Genomic DNA, 8,806 nt, shown 5'->3' on the forward strand with positions numbered 1-8,806 from the left:
GTTTGCTGCTCCAACTTCTAGCAGGCAGGCTTTTAAACACAGAAACGAAGATTCTGACCAGGACTAGAGGGGCCCTGCCTCCAGCCAGGGGGAGGAAAGGGACAACCGAGTTTATTGGACTGTGTGGATTCGATGGCCTGGCACATCTGACGCACAGAAGTATAAGGCTCTAGTAGACACCGGTGCACAATGTACTCTAATGCCATCAAGCTGTAAAGGGCCAGAGCCCATCTGTATTTCTGGCGTGACAGGGGGATCCCAGCAGTTAACTGTATTGGAGGCTGAAGTGAGTCTAACCGGAAATGAGTGGCAAAAGCACCGTATTGTGACTGGCCCGGATGCTCCGTGCATCCTTGGCATAGACTATCTGAGAAGAGGATATTTCAAAGACCCAAAAGGGTTCCGCTGGGCTTTTGGCATAGCTGCCTTAGAGACAGAGGACATTAAACAGTTGTCTACCTTGCCCGGTCTCTCAGAGGACCCTTCTGTTGTGGGGTTGCTGAGGGTTGAAGAACAGCAAGTGCCAATCGCTACCACAACTGTGCACCGGCGGCAATATCGCACCAACTGAGACTCCCTGATTCCCATCCACGAGCTAATTCGTCAACCGGAGAGCCAAGGAGTGATCAGCAAGACCCATTCACCTTTTAATAGTCCCATATGGCCAGTGCGAAAGTCTAATGGTGAGTGGAGACTAACAGTGGACTATCGTGGCCTGAACGAAGTCACGCCACCACTGAGTGCTGCAGTGCCGGACATGCTAGAACTCCAGTACGAACTGGAATCAAAGGCAGCCAAGTGGTATGCCACAATTGATATTGCTAATGCATTTTTCTCCATCCCTCTAGCAGCAGAGTGCAGGCCACAGTTTGCTTTCACTTGGAGGGGAGTCCAATATACTTGGAATCGGCTGCCCCAGGGGTGGAAACATAGCCCTACCATTTGCCATGGACTGATCCAGTCTGCGCTGGAGCAGGGGGAGGCTCCTGAACACCTGCAGTACATCGATGACATCATTGTGTGGGGTGACACTGCAGAGGAAGTTTTCGAGAAAGGGAAGAAAATAGTCCAAATCCTTCTGAAGGCCGGTTTTGCCATAAAACAAAATAAAGTTAAAGGACCTGCACGAGAGATCCAGTTTTTAGGAATAAAATGGCAAGATGGACGTCGTCAAATCCCAATGGATGTGATCAACAAAATAACAGCTATGTCTCCACCAACTAGCAAAAAGGAAACACAAGCTTTCCTAGGTGTCGTGGGGTTTTGGAGAATGCATATTCCAAATTACAGTCTGATTGTAAACCCGCTCTACCAAGTAACTCGTAAGAAGAATGATTTCGAATGGGGCCCTGAGCAACGACAAGCCTTTGAACAAATTAAGCAGGAAATAGTTCATGCAGTAGCCCTTGGGCCAGTCCGAACAGGACCAGATGTAAAGAATGTGCTCTACACCGCAGCCGGGGAGAATGGTCCCACCTGGAGCCTCTGGCAGAAAGAACCTGGGGAAACTCGAGGTCGACCCCTGGGGTTTTGGAGTCGGGGATACAGAGGATCTGAGGCCCGCTATACTCCAACCGAAAAGGAGATATTGGCAGCATATGAGGGAGTTCGATCTGCTTCGGAAGTGGTCGGTACTGAAGCGCAGCTCCTCCTGGCACCCCGACTGCCGGTACTGGGTTGGATGTTCAAAGGAAGGGTCCCCTCTACACATCATGCAACTGATGCTACATGGAGCAAGTGGGTTGCACTGATTACTCAGCGGGCTCGAATAGGAAACCCCAGTCGCCCCGGAATCCTGGAAGTGATTATGGACTGGCCAGAAGGCAAGTACTTTGGGATATCATCAGAGGAGGAGGTGGTCCGTGCTGAAGAAGCCCCACTGTACAACAAGCTACCAGAAAATGAGAAGAAATATGCCCTGTTCACTGATGGGTCCTGTCGTATTGTGGGAAAGCATCGGAGATGGAAAGCTGCTGTATGGAGTCCTACACGACGAGTTGCAGAAGCTGCTGAGGGAGAGGGTGAATCGAGTCAGTTTGCAGTAGTGAAAGCCATTCAGCTGGCCTTAGATATTGCTGAACGAGAAAAGTGGCCAGTTCTCTATCTCTATACTGATTCATGGATGGTAGCAAATGCCCTGTGGGGGTGGTTACAGCAGTGGAAGCAGAACAACTGGGAACGCAGGGGCAAACCCATCTGGGCTGCTGCATTGTGGCAAGATATTGCTGCCCGGGTAGAGAACCTGGTTGTAAAGGTACGCCATGTAGATGCTCATGTGCCCAAGAATCAGGCTACTGAAGAACATCAAAACAACCAGCAGGTGGATCAGGCTGCTAAGACTGAAGTGGCTCAGGTGGACCTGGACTGGCAACATAAAGGTGAATTATTTATAGCCCGATGGGCCCATGACACCTCAGGCCATCAAGGTAGAGATGCAACATACAGATGGGCTCGTGACCGAGGGGTGGACCTGACCATGGACACTATAGTACAGGTTATTCATGATTGTGAAACATGTGCTGCAATTAAACAAGCCAAACGGTCAAAGCCTCTTTGGTATGGAGGACGATGGCTGAAATACAAATATGGAGAGGCCTGGCAGATTGATTACATCACACTCCCTCAAACCCGCAACGGCAAGCGCCACGTACTTACAATGGTGGAAGCAACCACCGGATGGCTGGAAACATATCCTGTGCCCCATGCCACCGCCCGGAACACTATCCTGGGCCTTGAAAAGCAAGTCCTATGGCGACATGGCACCCCAGAAAGAATTGAGTCAGACAATGGGACTCATTTCCGAAACAACCTTATAGACACTTGGGCCAAAGAACATGGTATTGAGTGGGTGTATCACATCCCCTATCATGCACCAGCCTCCGGGAAAGTTGAACGATACAATGGACTGTTAAAGACTACACTGAAAGCAATGGGTGCTGGGACATTCAAAAATTGGGATACACATTTGGCAAAGGCCACCTGGTTAGTCAATACTAGAGGATCTGCCAACCGAGCTGGACCTGCCCAATCAAACCTGTTACGCACTGTAGAAGGGGATAAAGTTCCTGTAGTGCACGTAAGAAACATGCTGGGGAAGACAGTCTGGGCTACTCCTGCCTCAGGAAAAGGCAAACCCATTCGTGGGATTGCTTTTGCTCAGGGACCTGGATGCACTTGGTGGGTAATGCAAAAGAATGGGGAGGTCCGGTGTGTACCTCAAGGGGACCTAATATTGGGTGAGAATAGCCCATGAGTTGAATTATAGTATGTTAGTTATCATATAACACTGTATGTCATCGCTACCATGGTTGCTATATATCATAGATGAAAATGGTGATTAATTAGAAGGTATTGGAAAGAGTGTAACCTGAGCATGACATAAATGGTATGGAATAAGGGGTGGATATCTGTCCTGGTTTCAGTTAGGACAGAGTTAATTTTCCTCCTAGTAGCTGGCAGGGTGCTATGTTTTGGATTAGAATGAGAAGAGCGCTGATAACACGCTGATGTTTTAATTGTTGTAGAGCAGTGCTTACACCAAGCCAAGGACTTTTCAGCCTCTCTCTGTCCTGCTAGCGAGCAGGCTAGGGGTGCAGCAGGAGCTGGGAGGGGACAGACCCAGGACAGCTGACCCAAACTGGCCAAAGGGGTATTCCATACCATCTGACGTCATGCTGAACAATATATAGGGGTGGCTAGCCGGGGTGGAGGGGGGGGCCGGCTGCTCGGGGATAGGCTGGGCATCGGTCAACGGGTGGTGAGCAATTGCATTGTGCATCACTTATTTCGTACACATTATTACTATTAATACTATTATTATTATTATTGTTATTGTTATTATTTTCCCTGTCTTAATAAACTGTCTTTATCTCAACTCACAGGCTTCACTTTCCCGTTTCTCTCCCCCATCCCGGAGAGGGAGGGGGGAGGGTGAGCGAACGGCTGTGTGGTGTTTGGCTGCCAGCCGGGCTAAACCACAACAACTCCGTCAGTACGAAGAAAGTCTCTCCTCTTCCCTACAGGCCTGCGTCTCGCCTGTGGAGAAACTTTCTGAAATTGTCCACCAGCTAAAAGAGAATACTTTGGAGAAACTTTCTGAAGAATTCCACCAACTTGAAGAGAGATTATTTTCCTCCTCACCTGTACAAACCAGTGTCTCAGATATCAGGGACAAGCGTCCATCCGAGCAAGGAAGATGATACAGTGGGTACACATCCTGTGCCACCCTGTGGTTTTACCTACGTGACCATGGAGAGGACATGAGAAAATGGGATGGAAAATCTACTGAGACCCTAGAGGCACGGGTACGTGAGTTGCAAAGAAAAACAATCAGAAAAAAGAGGTTCTCTGAGAAGATTGCTGCTCCAACTTCCAGTGGGCAGGCCTCCAGAAACAGAAATGAAGATTCTGACCAGGATTAGAGGGGCCCTGCCTCCAGCCAGGGGAGGAAAGGGACAACAGGGTTTATTGGACTGTGTGGATTTGATGGCCTGGCACGTCTGACGCACAGAAGTATAAGGCTTTAGTAGACACCGGTGCACAATGTACTCTAATGCCATCAAGCTATAAAGGACCAGAGCCCATCTGTATTCATGGCGTGATGGGGGGATCCCAGCAGTTAACTGTATTGGAGGCTGAAGTGAGCCTAACCGGAAAGGAGTGGCAAAAGCACCGTATTGTGACTGGCCCGGATGCTCCGTGCATCCTTGGCATAGACTATTTTTTTTTCCTGTCCTAATAAACTGTCTCTATCTCAACCCACAGGCTTCATTTTCCTGATTCTCTCCCCCATCCCAGAGAGGGAGGGGGGAGGGTGAGTGAACAGCTGTGTGGTGCTTAGCTGCCGGCCGGGTTAAAGCACAACAAGATGTTACGAGGAAATTCTTCACTCGGAGGGTGGTGAGGCACTGGAACAGGTTGCCCAGAGAAGTAGTGGATGCCCCATCCCTGGAGGTGTTCAAGACCAGGTTAGATGGGGCCCTGGGCAACCTGATCTAGTGGGTGGCATCCCTGCCCATGGCAAGGGGGTTGGAACTAGATGATCTTTAATTCCCTTCCAGCCCAAGCCATTCTGTGATTCTCGCTCTGCCTAACTGTGTTTATTTTCTGTTGTGGACATGAATGTTTAATTTTGTTAAATTCTATCCTGGCCTGTTTGCTTTTATCATTTTCACTTTTTAAATGGTCAGTGATGGAAGTTCTTATTTCCCCTTTTTGCTCGTGCAATGATGGCACAGTTTATCATGATCTGCAATCGTGACAATAGTTTAGCATCTCAGTTTCAGCATACAGTAACTAAGCCCAGGAGTCAAAACCTCTAACAATGGGAGACTAAAACCTTCCTCTGACACTTGAGAAGATTATTAGTATAGAGCACAAAATGTTTTTGCTTTCTTTTCGGCTGTTTTGCAGACGTCATAAGGCCCCATTCAGATTTCTGCATAGTTAATTTGTCACTTTATAAATTACCACATTATGTTAAAGCTGAATGCTTTAAAACACAAAAACACACACAAAGGGCTTGAATATTTGAAGTGTTTTAGTACTATAGGGAAATAATTTTGTTGTCAAGCTGTGACAGATATTGAAGTGCTAGGGGATACGTGACCATTTCATCAAGACAGTGTCAATGATGGCCTTATGAACATCCTAGGGGGAAAATCATCTTTTATGACTATTGTGTACCATGCAGGTCCAGATGGTGGATAAAATATGCATGAGTTGCCCGCAGCTCTGAAAATAATTATACTCATTTGCCAGAAATGTAGAAAGTGCATCCAACCAAGTTACCACCCATCATAGTGACATTCTGTTTGCATACTGATGAATTTAAAAGCTAGAGACAATGGTGTTGGTATCAATAGCAGATGGTGCTGGGAATCACCAGTGCTATAGGATTAATAGCGCTGTCATTTTATATTATGCAGCTTTTCACTTATGCTGCATATCAAAAAACTCCTAATGCTGACGCTCACCTAGCTGTTTGCAAGGTTGGTTTGGTTTATGACTCCATAGATTACAAGAGATTCTGGGGAGCAGGGAGCGAGGTCCGTTATATTCACCCCCTGTGATGGGCTTCTCAACAATTACATGTGATGTGCTACAAATGCAGATGAAGATCTATGTGTGCATGTGTGTATGGCAGGGAAGTCACACATGCTATGCACACCCAGCTTCTCTTTTCCTCTCCAGAAGACTGCACTGGAATATGAGCAAAAGATAAATATACACATGCTAAGCTCTAGTGTCACTGCAGACTAATTGATGAATGGGTTTTTAAAGTGTAGAGTGAAAATGAAAATAAGTAGGACCCAGGAGAATAATGCTTTATATTGCAATCAGCACTGCTTATACCTAGCTGGATTAATAGTAGGAATCAGCAATATAGAATACAGACTTTGTTATTTAATCCTTACGAAGTGACAAAGAAAATGATTTTGAAATACTTCTTTCATGATTGCATTTATTATTTTTAAATTGAATTATTTTTATTCATTATTTAATTTTAAACAACCATCAAGTAAGATAACCAATGCTATTGTAAAATGAGACCATTTCTCCAATTTCTTTAAATAATTAATTCAAATTATAGACATTATGATGTATGCATAAATAGGCATAGCTGCCATTTTGACTATTCCAGGACTATTTGCATTCTTTAAAGTATTCATGATAAAGTACTGTCTCAATATGCTCTTGCATATGTGCTTGTTATCGCATTTCTAGTTAAAGTATGCTTTCAAAAATAAAATAAAATAAACTCTGAAGTAGTTATTGTATTCATTGATTTATATAAGACCCTTTCCTATTCCAATGAAAAACCTTAGGTAAAGCTGCAAATATGTTGGCAAATATTAAGAAAAGTGTTAATATAGCAAGTACAAGAGTGTAGGGAGAACATCTTGCTTATCTATAAAATGCATCTTTTGCATTTTTTCCTGGCTACTCCATAGCATACTGCAAGCTAGAGGATGCATCTAATAAAAACAGGTAAAGCAGATATGTTTTATAAAAATATAGTTTAGGCTTCCTATTGTATTTTAGTTCTGGTAAAACGAGTATGTAATCTCTATAATGACACAAAGACCCGAGATGATCTCTTACGTAATTCCATAGATCATTTATATAACACTAGCTTAATCAGGCCCATGTGTTTTGATGGCATCTCAACAGCTTGATACTTCATGCTTTCAAGGCTTTAAAAAATATCTTTGGAAGAAAAATGGATGATGGACTAATGAAGGTGTGCTTGCTCAACACTGTAGCAGATTGATCTGGAGCTAAGTATACCGCTACACAAAATTAATTCTTATCTTGTATAAACAAAAAGGAGCAGCAGAGCAGCAGAGGAGTTTGTGGTCTTCCTGCTTGTGGGCCCATCTCCTTTTCTTGGTGACACATTTCACTAGGTGATAATGCAATTTTTATAAAGTCCATCTGTCATCAGAGGCTGCAAGACAGCATGCACTAATGCTGTCATTAGTGTAAACTGTCTTATTACCATGCACTGTATGCTGGTTATAGGGATACTCCTGGCATTCAGATGGGTAATGAATCAAAGGAAATATCTTCCAGTTAGTTGACTAGGCCAGCAAAAATTAAATATGACAATTCAAATAAGGGAAAATCTAGGAACTGAGATGCACCAAGATCAGACCTGCAGAGTAAACTACAGGGCCAAAAAGATTTAAAATAATATTTGATTGAAATAAGAAAAGTATAAAGCAATTAAAGCTTTATTAAGAAGAGACATTTCTACCACAAAAACAGAAACAAGGTCAAGGGATTATTTCACAGCTAATTTGACAACATAATCCAATATCTAAATGGAAAAAACAACAACAACAACAAACACAACGCTGCAACAACAAAAAAAGTTTAAATCACCCCAAGCATAAACCATGACTTTACACAGTGTTTCCACAGACATAACAGAGGTGCCCGTATGAGTAACTAAGTGTAAGGGCAAGGCAGATGTCAATGAAGCCAGGTTTCATAATGGGACTTTCTGAAGCATAGAGGATGTTTAAGTCTCCTCCCGGGAGGTTTCCTTCTTGCCTCAGGAGCCTGGCTGTCAGGGAAGCTTGCCAGTTGTTGGCTTGTCCCTAAACTCCTTTTCTTGAGAAAAGCTTTTGTGTAGTTGGCAATAGGGCAAGCTCAACTACTGTCTGTCTCACTGGGGTATTTCCCCATGGGAAGCAGTACTTCAAAGAGGCTCTGAAATGCACTGATGGGACCAGATGCTGCATCATGTGCTGAGCCAAATGAAGCCGAAGTCTATAGATGTCTTGATTCTGGCCAGTTGCTGAACAATACCTGCCACTGCCTATAAAATGAACCTAAGAAAAGCTCCTGAGTGGCAGAAGGGAGCAGTTAAGAGTCATGAAATTACTGGATGTGGCAAGGATGACTGCAGATAGCTTAAACAGGACTTTTCCCTATCTCTGCAAGCTGTAGCCACCAACAAGGTGGTAGATTATCAGAAAGCAACTTTATTTCTGACAGTCTGGTTCTCAGATTCTTGGTCTTAATAGTTTTCAGTTAACTCATGCAGAGAGGGCCGACTATGAAACTATCACAGATAAATTTGAGGAATATTGCACTCTATAAAAACATTTATATTGGCTTTCATATGACTCCTCAGCACATGGTTTATATGTTTTTAAATAGAGACAACAAGAAAAAAGGGTGAAAACAGAACTATTTTGACTAGCCAAACCCCCAAGGAAGCAATCTCACTATCTGGCTGTAGGAGTTAACCACATCCCTGATTAAGGATAAGGTTCTTGTGCGAGACAATCTGAAG

This window comes from Cygnus olor, chromosome W (assembly GCF_009769625.2).
Source record: "Cygnus olor isolate bCygOlo1 chromosome W, bCygOlo1.pri.v2, whole genome shotgun sequence".
In the NCBI taxonomy this organism is placed as follows: domain Eukaryota; kingdom Metazoa; phylum Chordata; class Aves; order Anseriformes; family Anatidae; genus Cygnus; species Cygnus olor.